Source organism: Bos mutus, unplaced genomic scaffold (assembly GCF_027580195.1).
Source record: "Bos mutus isolate GX-2022 unplaced genomic scaffold, NWIPB_WYAK_1.1 CTG733, whole genome shotgun sequence".
NCBI lineage: Eukaryota > Metazoa > Chordata > Mammalia > Artiodactyla > Bovidae > Bos > Bos mutus.
The window spans coordinates 1-13,760 of record NW_027220211.1 but is presented as its reverse complement, the minus strand read 5'-3'; the positions used below and the strand labels follow the sequence as shown (position 1 = coordinate 13,760).

The window sequence follows — 13,760 nt, the reverse complement described above, 5'->3', positions numbered from 1 at the left end:
GTAACCCATGCCCACAACTGTAGCAGAGCTTTGCAGGAGCAATTGGACAGAGAAAAGTACATAAAACAAAGATGCTTTTAAATTCACTGACTGAGAGAACCTACCAATGACAGAAAATTAACAAACAAGAAACAAAGAGAGGGTCTTACTGGGAAGTGGCCTCTGGGGCATTTTGTCCAGCCCAGCCCAGCTCTTCTCTCAAGGGGGCCAGTGGGAACCTCAAGCCTGAAGTGGGGACACAAAACAAACAAGTCATGGTGAAAAAGGTGACCCAACAGGGAGTCTCTTGGATGTAAAAGGACAGGAGTGTAGGTATGAGGACCAAGGGAGAGCAAAAGGGAGGAGGGACAGAAAAGACTGAAAAAACGGAAAGGGAGCCATTGCCTTTTCAACCCTTGCACTCTGCGGGTGTCTATTTATTCAGGCACCAACCTGCAGGCTTCCAGAAAGGGCCAGTGAGGGAGGGAGCACCCTGTCCACTGCCCACTGGGGTGATCAAGCCCAGAAACCAGCCCCTTGTACATCGGCTGTGGGCCTGCAGCCCAGAGGTGGGATTCTCACCTACGCATAAACCAGCATATAGAAATCTGCCACTTTACTGAGTTCCCAACGGGACTTCTCTTGGCCGCAGGAAAATAGAAGTGAGAATATTGGTATGATCAGACATCCAGCCACTACCTAATACGTGGTTTGAACCTCTATCGTTCTCACAAATCTCCTATGAGGCAGAACCTGCTGGACCAAGACCTGCAGGGTATGAGGTGAGTCTCTCCCACTACCTTGTCACCCATCAAAGTGAGCCATTGACAGCCAGAGGGAGCTTTGTCTCCTAAGCTGGGAGGGGTGATGCTGTCCTTGCCGAGGTCCACTCTCTCAGAAGGATAAGACAGAGAGAGGAGAAGTGGAGAGATAATAGATGAGGGAAAGGGACAAAGGGTGAGGGGGAGCGCGATGCCTGAATGAGGGCCCTGAGGCCCCCAGGGGCCAGGAAGGCAGACCAACCAAACTGGTGACTCTGAGCTGAGGTTCAGGCGGCCACTTGTCACCACAGAGAATTTGCACCCCGAGGTCACAGAGATGCCCAGATGCTCTGGCAGAAAGGGGACAGTAGCCCTTCATGGTTGCCACAGAGTATGTTAGCGACCAGGCTTATTGGCCTCAGTTCAGTTCATTCAGTCGCTCAGTCATGTCCAACTCTTTGTGACCCCATGGACTGCAGCACGCCAGGCCTCCCTGTCCATCACCAACTCCCAGTGTTTACTCAAACTCATGCCCATTGAGTCAATGATGCCGCAGGGGCAGGGGCTCTGGGTTCGGCAGACTTGGGTATGCTTGGTGCTGCAGACATGGGTATTGCATAGCTCCTCTTGGTGGAGGTCGCCATTAACCCCACCAAAGAGCTGCCAGAACGTACACAGGACTGGGGGAATAGACTCTTGGAGGGCACGAACAGAACCCTAATCGATAGAAGTGGATAAGAGGCCAGATAAGAAATTTAGGCGAGGCTTCACTGGGACACGTGCTGCAGTGTGAGGGCGCAAGCACAAGCCACAGGTTTCCTTGCTCATTCCCTTGGGGGGAGGGCGGTGGGGGAGGCAGGCTGGTCCCTTATATGGGTGAGGGTAGGGGCAGGTCAAGGCTTAGGACCTGAGGGATGGCTTAGGTGGTCTGCCCACCGTCGTGGCAGTGTCCTGTGCAGGGATCATACCCCGCACCCTGCTTTTCCAGTTGGGTGTTTTATCTTTTCATTCATAATTAAGCCCAACTTGGCATGCATGCAGTTATTTTCAGTCCCTCATAATTTCTTTGTATTTTGTTGCTGGAGGAGATCACTGTCCAGGTGCAAGCACTAGAGTGAAGGTCTACAGATCCTAGGTTTCAAGTCCCAGCAGATCTCACTTGCGCTGCTGGACATGTTTCTCATCCACGCTTTCCTCTCAGGCTCCATGGAGTCCATCAGGCTTTCCCATGGAGCTGGTGGATTGCACACTTTCCTGCCCTTTCATACCGTGTCCACCCTGGCAGATTCACTTCTCTGAGCCTTGGATCCCCTCCTCTACCACCTGCCTTGGAAGTTCTGGACTTTCTCTTTCATGCCAGGTGGGCCAGGCCTTTCTCCAGGCTTCCAAGACCCATCCTAGTGGGAGATCAGCAGCATCTCCCTGGCCTTGCTAAGTCCTGTGACCCCTAATTGTGAACTCTCCCTTCTCCAGCTTTGGGTTCTATGCTCATCCTGCCCCACACTGTGATCCTGCTCATTAGAAATTAAGGAAAATTTTACTTCATAAATCTGGCTAACATTGAGAGTTCCAGATAATTCTGCCCATTTCCTCCTAATTCAAAAATTCTTAGTTAAGCAGTTTAACACATGCCTCAGAGTGTTCTTGTTTAGTCAGTAGTTGTGTGGGATTCTTTGCAGCCCCAGGGACTGTTGCCCACAGGCTCCTCTGTCCATGGGATTTCCCAGGCAAGAATACTGGAGTAGGTAGCCATTCCCTTCTCCAGGGGTCTTCAAGACCCAAGGATCAAACCTGAGTTTCCTGCACTGCAGGCAGATTCTTTACCGCTGAGCCCCAGGGGGAAGCCCCTTGCCTCAGTATACACAGGTATTAATATATATGCATATACACAGGCTTTTGGAGTCTGATCAAGCACCAGCTTAAATCCCTGCCCTACCACTTCCTAGAGGGCCACCTATAGAAGATATTTCACCTTTGGAAACTTTTAGATCTGCTTTTCGTTGTTCTCCAAGGTAGGGGTTCCAGGTGCTAGTGGTAAAGAACCCGCCTCCCAGTGCAGGAGACGTATGTTGGAAAGATCCCCTGGAGGAGGGCATGGCAACCCACTCCAGTACTCTTGCCTGGAGAATCCCATGGACAGAGGAGCCTGGAGGGCTCAAAAGGTCGCAAAGAGTCAGACATGCCTGAAGCAACAGAGCACGATGCATGCATGTATGGCACTGAAGTCCTTTTCCGACTTCACCATCCATCACTTTCCTGGCGCAGCTGTTACAAGCTCTTCCCCAGACCCTCCGTGCCACCCGTTTTCGTGTCTTCACTCCCACAGAACCCTGCCCCATCACATCTCTTACCCTCAATCTCCACTCCAGGTCTCCCTCCCTAGGCAGCATTTCTGCCCTTCCGATGTGATTTCCACAAGGTTCTGACTGCACTCTAGTAGTTGATGTTATCCGTGTTATTTATTTACTAAAATAAGCTCCATGAAGACAGAGCCTGTGGTTCGTTACATCCTGTACTTTCTGCCGCTGCTCCCATACAGCATCTTCAATGCCAAGGATGTTCACTAAATGTTTGTTGAATGAGTCGTGATTCTAACTTAAACCAGCTGTTAAGTGCCCATAAATTCATCCCAATCAGAAAGTAGAGGAAGGTAAGGTAAGAAATACTAACCAAAGGAAGAGCAGTCTTTCTCATATTTCTTGAAATCCCAACTGTTTACTGGGGCAGAGAGAAGGGGTGGCGGCTGGGGCTCTTCTATCCCAGGGACTCCCTGTCCAACAAGCCTCATTCTCATTAGGAGATTGGTTTTCCAAGTGTGTTGAAAGGAAGGATCGCAAATACTTTTCTCACCCCTAGCCTGCCTAGGCTTCATCCTGCCATCAAAACTACTTGTAAACATCAAGGATTTTCCCTGTGCTAGTGAGGAGGGTCATAAATTTAATAACATATGTTTGTTTTACAAAATTGTCCATTCACTTCTTCCCTGGTAAACCCTCCTGATTTGTCAAGACCCACCTCAGTGCCACCACCTCTGTAAAGCCTTCCATGACTGTTCATTCATTCAACAAGCACACATTAAGCACCTATGTTGTGCTCACCACTGTGTTGAGTGCTGGAAATACGTTGCTGAGTGAGACAGACACAGTCCCTACCCATGGAGTCCATGTCTAGTACAAAGGTGATGTAGAGGCTTGTAACGGAGATTCAACCATGCTGGGGGAAATCAGAGCAGGCTTCTCTAAGGAAGCTATGTTTAACACTGTTTCCCTCCCCATGTTTCCCTTTCTTGTTACATCTGTAATCACAGAGATCTGGGATTAGGGCCCCACTTACCTGTATGTGTTACAGATCGTGACGTATGTCAATAATATCCTGACCACAGAGCCTGGCACATAGCAAAAGCCAGATCTGGGCAAAGCCAATTGGAAACTTTCTAAAGCGAATTCATGATTATAAGTTCCAACCAAAACATTCGTGATTCATGAATAGAGGTTGAAATTTCAACATTAATAGAAATTTAGAAGTTGATTTTAACTTTCTTAGATGACTTTGAGGAGTTCAAGAGTTCACTTTTGAAGAAGTAACTACAGATGTGGCGAACATAGCAAGAGAGCTAGAATTAGAAGTGGAGCCTAATGTAAAGATGGGACTGATAGTTGCAATCTAATGATAAAATTGGAATAAATGAGAGTTGATGCTAATGGATGAGCCAACGAAGTGGTTTCTTGATATAAAACCTCCTCCTGGTGAAAATTCTGTGAAGATTGTTGAAATGACAACAAAGGACTTAGACTATTTTAAGTTTAGAATAAATTTAGTTGAAAAGGCAGGAGGAGGATTTGAGAGGATTACCTCAATTTGAAAGAAGATCTACTATGGGTAAAACGCTGTCAAAGAGCATTGCATGCTAAGAGAATTCTGTGAAAGGAAGAGTCAATTGATGTGGCAAATTTCATTGCTGTCTTCTTTTCAGAAACTGTGCTACCCACAAAAACCCCAGCAACCACCACCCTAATAAGTCAGCAGCCACAGACACTGAGACAGGACCCTCGACCAGCAAAAACATGGTGACTCCTGGAGGCTCAGGCGATGCTCAACATATTTTATTTTAGAAACAAAGTGTTGTGTATTAAGGTCTGTACATTGTTTATTTAGACATAAAGGTATTGCACACTTAACAGACTTCCATGTCAACACAGTATTATGTGCAGTGGAAATTCCCTTTATTGTGAAATTTAATTTATTGCCCTGGTCTGAAGCCAGCCCACAGTATCTCTGAGGTTGGCCTCTATCTACATGGCTTTTTAGAGTATGTTTTCCATCCTGGAACTAACACTGGATGGCTGCATAGTAGGGTGAACACAGATCTACTGTTGTGATATGGTGATATATACATTTAAAAATCCAGAGAATTTAAGGATCACTTCACAGCTGGACTGCATGTTACTTTAGGAATGATCCTTAAATTCTCTGTTTCCACAAGAAATAAAGCATTATCACTGGTTTTATTTAATCCCATAATGTGGAGGAATAGAGACATACCATGACTTTTCTCCTGGATTAGAAAACAGGCATGAAGTACTTAACTTTTCTGCAATATAGAGATGTTGACTTAAGAATCACTACAAAGGCTTCCCAGGTGGCACTTGTTGTAAAGAATCAGCCAACGAAAAGAGGTACAGGAGACACACAGGCGACATGAGTTTGATCCCTGGATCAGGAAGATCCCCTGGAGAAGGAAATAGCAACCCATTCCAGTATTCTTGCTTGGGAAATCCCACGGACAGAGGAGCCTGGTGGCCTACAGTCTATGGGGTCGCAAAGAGTCGAACATGACTCAGCACAAACTATGAAGGAACCAGTCAATGTAAAATTTTATTCCTTTGAAAATATAATGAAGTTGTTTCTCTGGATATATATAAAAAAAAAAACCCTGAGTCCTGTAATAGCAGATGTATTTTTTCCAGCAATATCATCATTTTTTAAGAATAAGGTCACGATGCAGGGAAAAGTCTAATTTTCCAAAAACTAGAAGATTGAAAGTGTTATGTTTGTGGTGATCTCTTGTTCAAGTAGTTGAAAGTATCAGTGCAGAGACTGCATCACTCAACACCAAGAGGAAGTGGGAAAGGAGATTTGAAAAAAATAAAGATGTTGAGGAGGATGCTCATTAGATGTGACAAGAGACTCGAGATGGTGCAGCCACTGTGTCATCATAACTGGTAGACAGACTTGGGATTCCTAAGGTCTGATCTCTTGGCTTTAAAGTGAACGCAGGAGAACAAAAGCAGCCAAGCAAAGACTGAGTCCTGAGGCCAACAGAGCACCTGTCAGGGGCTTCCTGGGAGCACTGTCTCCTGCAGAAAAGAAAGAGGCCTTGGTCCAGGAAGCTGAGGAATTCCTGTCACTTTCCTGGGGCTGCCCCTCCCCAGCCCCCATCCAGCTCCTTCCTCACTGAGGGGCTTCTATGTCCTCTACCCGCACCCCCACCCCAGGCCCAGCAGCTTGTTCTCACCTCCTCCTCCTTTCCTGTATCACTGAGTCACCCAGGCCCTGACACCCCCTGGTTAGGCTCAGGACTGGAGCCAGTGAGGAGTCAACCTGCTTCCTTTACTCAGGTCCAGATCCTCCCAAGGGGGTGCCTAAGTACCAGAGAGTAGGTCCCCAGATGAGGGGCCTTGCTTTCTGACAGCCTTAAGGGCTGCAGGCAAACCTCCTTCCTTCGTTGCCCTGCAGCCTCTGAGCCAGCAACTGACAGCCCTCAGGACCAGGGTCCGTGCCCCCCCGCATCTCTTCCTGGTGCAGCTCAGCTGGGCGCCTCCACCCCAGCTCAGCCCCACCCATCCCCAGGCACCTCTGCTCAAGGCAATATCACTCAGTGATGGAGTCTCTGGGTCCCCAAGAGGCCACAGGCTGAGACAGAACTGCTGTTGCTCCAGGAGCACAGGCCTGGCCTCAGCCCTTCCCACAGTCTCTGCTGTGGGGCTCCTGCCTTGCCTGCTGTGACCCAAGCCACTTCCTGTGAGAACAGGCCTTTGGAGTTGGGTCTGCAAAAGGCCTTCCCGCCCTTCCTCCTGGGATGAGAGCCCGGCCCCTCTCATCTTGGCCCCCTGGGTGGGTCCCCTCCCCGCTGACACAACATGTGGAGCCCCCATGCTGCTCTCAGCCCCCGTGAGTCCTGCCTTCGCCCTGAGTGCCTGCTGTTCTCACACCACCTACCGGGGCCCTGCCAGCCAGCAGTCTGTGCTCAGTCAGGGGACTTGGCTGAACCCTTTAAGCATCAATAGGCCCTCAGCCTGGTGAAGGCGCCTCCTTTTCAAATGTCACCTGACAGCGGGGACCTCTCTCAGAACTCAGGGCTGAGCTTGTCGAGTTCTGCTCTCAGATGATACGGTGTCTTATCCCTCGGCTCATTTCCAGGGTGAGGAGGTTCAGTGAGGGGAGGGGTTGGCTGGGAGTCACTGGGTCCCCAGCCTCACGACAGGACCTGTGCCCCTGCCTTCCCTCTGAATTCTGCCCTCAGTACCTGTTCTTGTGAATGATCCATGCTCGATGCTTATTATGATGAAACCGGTGAGAACTCCAAGGATGATCTTGGTTATGTGATTGCTGGTTGGGGCCGTAGGCTGCACTGTCTGGGGACTGTGGTCGGTGATGCTGCAAGGAGAGTAAGAGTGAATCCTTTGTCCAGACCCCAAACTCACCAGATGCCTCCTCAGGCCCCCTGATTCAGGTACCCCTAGAATTCAGGTACCCTAGGTACCCCTAGATGGGTGCAGACAGCTTGTACCCATCACATGGAGGCCCTGTGATAGATCCTCAGGTGAGATGGGGGAGGGAGGAGCCCAGTCCTACGGGCTCTGACAGCTAATGGGGAGCAAGGTTTCCAACACAGCCACTCAGTCCTGCTGTGACATCAGAGACAGTGACCTGAGGATGGAGTCCTCAGGAGCTGACAGCAGAGGTGGTACTGACAGTTTTCAGTAGAATTGGTGACATTTAAAAGAAGATTCTGGAATGAGGGCACAGTGAGAAATAAATCCCAGAAATAAAAAGATGTCTACAGGATTTGGATCAGCAAAACTCCATGTTCAGTCGTCCAAATGCCTGTTCTGTGAGAAAGGACATCAGGAGGTGGAAAGTGAACGCGAGGATGACAGAGCATCCCGGATCATTGTTCTCCCAGGAGCTACTCACTTTTAAAATTTATTTTTTTACATTCTTTTATTTTATTTTTATTCACTCCAAAAAACATTGTTAATTGGGGTACAGCCATTAACAGTGCTATGATAGTTTCAGGTGAGCGGTGAAGGGATTCAGCCATAGATACACATGTACCCCTTCTCCCCTAAACCCCTCTCCCATCCAGGCTGGCACATAACACTGAGTAGAGTTCCATGTGCTATTCAGTAGGAGCTTGTTGGTTATCCATTTTACATATAGCACATGTACATGAACTTCCCAGAGTCCCTAACTACCCTTCCCCCAGGTAACCATAAGCTTGTTTTCTAAGTCTGTGAGTCTCTTTCTGTTTTCTAAGTTTTTTGTACTATTTCTTTTTAGATTCCAGATATAAGGCATGTCATATGATATTTCTCCTTCTCTTTCTGACTTAGATCACTCAGTATGACACTCTCTAGGTCCATCCATGTTTCAGGAACAGCTCACTTTAGATGGATCACTTTGCCAAAACACACATACACACAGACACACACAGACACACACAGACACACACACCCACACACAGACATTGGGTCCATATCACCTTGGGTGGACTACCACTTCCTTATACTGTCTCTCACTTACCTGAGGTCTTCAACATTTTCTCCCAGCACACTATAAAATCCTGAAGCCAGGCCCTGACAGTCTCCCATGGAGACTTTCTTGAAGAAGTCGGTCACAGCTCTGTCCTTCTCCACTTCTCCTTCATCCGCCTCCTCCAGAATGAACCTCTGTCCAGTGTCCATTTTTCTGAATCAAAGCGGAGCACATTTCTCCATTGAAGCGAACTGCCAGGATCCACTGATGTGTCCATCCTCTTCACACTGGCACGTCATCCTGGCCTGCAGGGTCAGAGGGCCTGACTCCACCAAGGAAAGAAAGAGCTCAGCCTTGGACTTGACAAATTCTTTGCCTCACCTTGGTCCACCTCCCTGGGCCCAGGTAATTGGCCCTGTTCTCTCCTCAAAGGCCTGCTCCTTCCACTGGACTACTAGGAAGGACCAATACCCACTGAATTTTTTACCCATAAACAATGGATGCAGCCCCTTCAGTATTTGGACTTCTAACTCACCCCTGGACTCGATGGACATGAGTTTGACTTGATGGACACGAGTTTGAGCAACCTCTGGGAGTTGGTGAAGGACAGGGGAAGCCTGGCGTGCTTCAGTCCACGGGGTTGCAAAGAGTGGGACACGACTGAGCGACTGAACTGAATTGAATTGAACTCACCTCTGGCCGTGTGTTTTCCAGTATAATGTCAGGCAATTGCCCCTTGAGGAAGTCCCGATGTTTCTTAGTGGTTCTGTCTGTGTTTCCCAAGTGTTCAGTGGTTTCACCTCCTCTCCCAATGGACTTGTGGATTGGATCTTGGTGCCACCACAGTCATAGGAGAGAAAAAATTCCCATCGACCTGGCCTTGAACCACACACCACAGCTCTCCAGGACTGGGGTGAGGATCGACAGTGAAGTTGTAGAAAAGAGTGAGTGTCTGTGAAGGAAAATGCAGGTGAGGGCAGGTTCTGGAGAAGACCCCACCTCCTCCCCACTTATGTGAGAGCAGAGTAAAGCTGCCAGGCTGGGTTGGTAGAGCAGGAAGGCACCCTGGCCCTAAACACCACCTACAGGCTGAGCAAGCAGAGAAACCACATAACATTATCTCTACTCTGCTCATAAGGCCAACACAGAACCCAAAGCTGCAGAAAGGAGAATTCACAGGATTTAGCAAGGCCAGGGAGATGCTGCTGATCTACCACTTTGACGGGTCTTGGAATCCTGGAGAAGGCCTGGCCCACATGACATGAAAGAGAAAATCCAGAACTTCTGAGGCAGGTGGTAGAGGAGGGGATCAAAGGCTCAGAGAAGTGAATGTGCCAGGGTGGACATGGTATGAAAGGGCAGGAAAGTGTGCAGTCCAACAGGTTCTATGGAGCCGAGAGGAAAGAATGGATGAGAAGCATCTCCAACAGCTCAAGGGTGACTTTGCTGAAGGTCAGGGATGGTGGTGGGATTGGTGTTCCCTGTCTTCCAGCAGGACTGAGGAAGAAGGGGAAGAGCCGATGCCAAGTGGAGTGCTCTATGTCAGAAACAAAGCAGGCGCAGTGACCAAAGTGACCAGAGAGCCCCAGTGTAGCCAGGACTCACTGCAGAGAGTACCACGCTGGCTCATAGCACAGGGCGATCCTAAAGGCAAAGGGAAGAGCAGTGAGCCCTGTTAAAAACTACATAATTGAAAGGAAAAATTATATAAAAACAGAGACAAACACAAGGCTGGATGTTCAGGAGGCTGAGTGCAGACATCCCAACAAAATGTCTGGGTCCTTTGTGCAGTATCAGCACTGAGTCAGGTCTTATATTTAGAATCCACTACTAGAGACAGAGATGCCAGGCTTCAGCAAGGAGGGGCCTCTTATCACCACAGCAAGTGCAGAAGTCCTTCTGGCCTTTGGAAGCCACGGTCATTGACTGGGGTAAGTGTACACTTGGCAGAGAAGCCACCCCATTCATAAGGACCTAGAGTGGGACTGTCATCGTGTCCAACAGTCTGAAACATCATCATGGCCCGCCTGTTATTACTGTGGTGCCTGAGATCTGTGGTAAGAGTACATCTGTCCCACGTGCTGCCCACAGGAGTGTCACCCATTCACTGATCCTCATAATGCTCATTTCACATCCATTGCATTTGCAATATGAATGAAAAATCTTCACAGTTAGTAAATTACCGTGCTGTGAGGCTACCATAAAGCGATTTCCAAGTTCACACTTCTGACACTGACCTTCATTCCCCAATAGTATGTGTAAACAATATCATATCCTGGAGAAAATGACTAACAACCTACAACCTTTCAGGGTTCAGGTGTTATCCCTATCCTATTTCCATTAAATTTGCAGTGTGGCCCATAGACTTCTATAATTGTACATATGACATATTTCAGGCTCTGCAGACCATAGTTTTCTGTTACAACTGCTGTCCTAGAACAAAAGCAGTCACAGATGAGTGGTGAATAATGACCTGCTTCCTGGGTACATGACCCAGCAGAACCTGTGACGTCAGAGGTATCTGTGGTCAGAAAGGTGCTATGTGCCGTCTATGGCATTTTTACTTGGAGGTTCACAACACAGACCCTTTATGTCCTGAAGCAAGGCCATGCAATTGCAATGGGGAATACTACACCATTTAAATGTGGCTCCTGTGTATGGTCCTGGGGCTGGTGGAGTGAAGCCTCTGGTCATGAAAGCGTCAGTGTTGTCCATCATGATCTGGGCTCATCAACCCCTCATCATTAGTCCACATAGACCAACCATCATAGGATTGAAGTGATATGGTGGTGTGGCATAAGAAGGGCCAGAGGTAACAAATAAGAGAGAGGCAGCAGGTGGCTTGGGCCTGACATCAGAACTGTAGGACCACTATTCTCCAGGGCCTGCCCTGTGGCTCAGAAGGTAAGAATCCATCTGTAATGTCGGGCTGGGTAGATGTGGGATCTATCCTGAGTGAGAGAAGATCCCATGGAGGAGGCATGGCAACCCACTCCAGTGTTGTTGCCTGGAGAATCTCTTGGACAGAGGACCCTCGTGGGCTATAGTCCATAGGATCATAAAGAGTTGGACATAACTGAAGTGACTTAGCATGCACACACTATTCTCTGCTCATGCCTGAGAGGCTTCATGCAGTGTCCCCCTATCTCCATGGACCAAGGAAGCCATTCTAGAGCAGAGGGGTCAGGGGACATTAACCCGTATCTGCTGGACCCACACTCCTTTCACAATCACACCACCCAGAACCTACAAGGTAGGACAGAGCAAATTTTGGTTCACTAACAGGCAGCTAAGGAATACCTGCACTAGTCCCTAGGGAGGAGTCATTTGTTACTGTTTTGTGACCCAGGGCAGTCACATGGTTCTTTTTTGTTTTTCAGGTCGTTTTTCCTGCTCTTGTAGCACAAATGTGGAGATGTATAACGCACACAGACACCACATGGCCTGTGGAGACCAACAGATTTACTCTCTATCTTTTGAAGAAAGGTTCTCCAACTCCTATCTTAAATAATAGCTATAATAGGCCACTGTCTCCATAGTCTCAGGGAATATGAATGTGGGACGAAAGGGTAGAGTGGGGTGCCGTCCTCACCCTCGTGCCCTGTGTCACACACTTTGGGAAACTCTTCTCCCATCTCTCCTGCTTTATGTCCTGGGGCCCAGGCTGGGAGGCTTCTGCTGGAGTGAATTCTCAGGCAAGAGGATAGGGTGCCAGTTGACAGAGGGCAGGTTTAGGATCCCTTCACAGATGGGAAGTTGTTGGAGCCCTGAGGTTCTTGGGATGGGGAGGGATATGGAAAAATACTGTTGTAACCAAGCACATGAAATTAAAAGACGCTTAGTCTTTGGGAGGAAAGTTATGAGCAACCTAGACAGCATATTGAAAAGTAGAGATATTACATTGCCAGCAAAGGCCTGTCTAGTCAAGGCTATGGTATTTCAGTGGTCATGTATGGACGTGGGAGTTGGACTGTGAAGAAAGCTGGCCAAAGAATGATGCTTTTGAACTGTGGTGTTGGGGAAGACTCTTGAGTCCCTTGGACTGCAAGGAGATCCAACCAGTCCATTCTGAAGGAGATCAGTTCTGGGTGTTCATTGGAAGGACTGATGCTGAAGCTGAAACTCAGTACTTTGGCCACCTCATGAAGAGCTGACTCACTGGAAAAGACCTGATGCTTGGAGGGTTTGGGGCAGGAGGAGAAGGGGGCGACAGAGGATGAGATGGCTGGATGGCATCACCCGACTCGATGGACATGAGTTTGGTGAACTCCGGGGTTGGTGATGGACTGGGAGGCCTGGCGTGCTGTGATTCATGGGGTGCGCACTGAGTGGGACACGACTGAGAGATTGAACTGAACTGAACTGAACCAAGCAGGACTCTGGGAGGCGTCCTGGGACAGACTCCACCCATCTCCCAGACCCTCCCTCCTGCACTGCCGCCCCCTACTCTCCGCCCAAGTGGCAGACTCCACCTGAACTCTTGCCCATCTCCGCCACCTTTCCTGCGGCCAACGCAACTGGTCAGACTCCACCCAGTCTTCCCTGAACCGCGTGGGTTCCGGTCCCTCGAAGCAGCCGCCACCTTTCCTGCACCCCTTCAGTGACTCTGAATTCCGGACAGAAACCCGGGGGGATGCAGCAGCATTTCGTGACGCCGACCTGGCTCTCAACGTCTCCCTGCCTTCCCTCCCTTCCTGCTGGGATTCCTTTTTCACCCAGATCTTGTCTTTTCCCTGCAGGGGGACGGCAACAAGCGCGAATGGGGGCGGGGAGCAGGAGCCCAGCGGGAAAGGAGCGCGCGGGCTTTAAAGCAGGAGGCGACCCGCCTCGGCGTTCCCCATGCCGCCTCGGACACCCCCATCCCTCTCGGGTCTTAGGGCCCCGTGTCCTCTCCTCGCAGGTTAATCCCCGAACTCACCGCCTCGCGCCGTGCAGAACCGGAGAGCCACGAGTAGCACCAGAGCCACGAAACCAAGACGCGCTCTGGGGTCAGGCTTCCAGTCCATCCCCGCCTGGAAACTGGTTGGATCCGACTTTGCGGGAGCTATTTATAGCTCGCCCCGCATTTCAGTCCATTCTCCGCCCCTGCCTCCTCCCAGCCTTGCTGACGCCGGGCAGTAGCCGCCCACTCCTGACTCACTCCTTGTTCCCCCCGCCCCTCACTGTCTCTTTTCTCCTGCAAGTCCTTCTCGCCGCTCAACCTTCCTCCCCGTTCCCGCCTGCAGTCTTCCTGCGGTGGTGGTTTTACTCGCTCAGTCGTGT

At 49.5% G+C, this 13,760-nt stretch overlaps 1 pseudogene; it reads right to left on the bottom strand.

Moving 5' to 3' along the window:
- Positions 1-145: 145 nt before the first annotated feature.
- LOC138987124 (UL16-binding protein 1-like) lies at positions 146-13,541 on the bottom strand (annotated as a pseudogene).
- Positions 13,542-13,760: the final 219 nt, after the last annotated feature.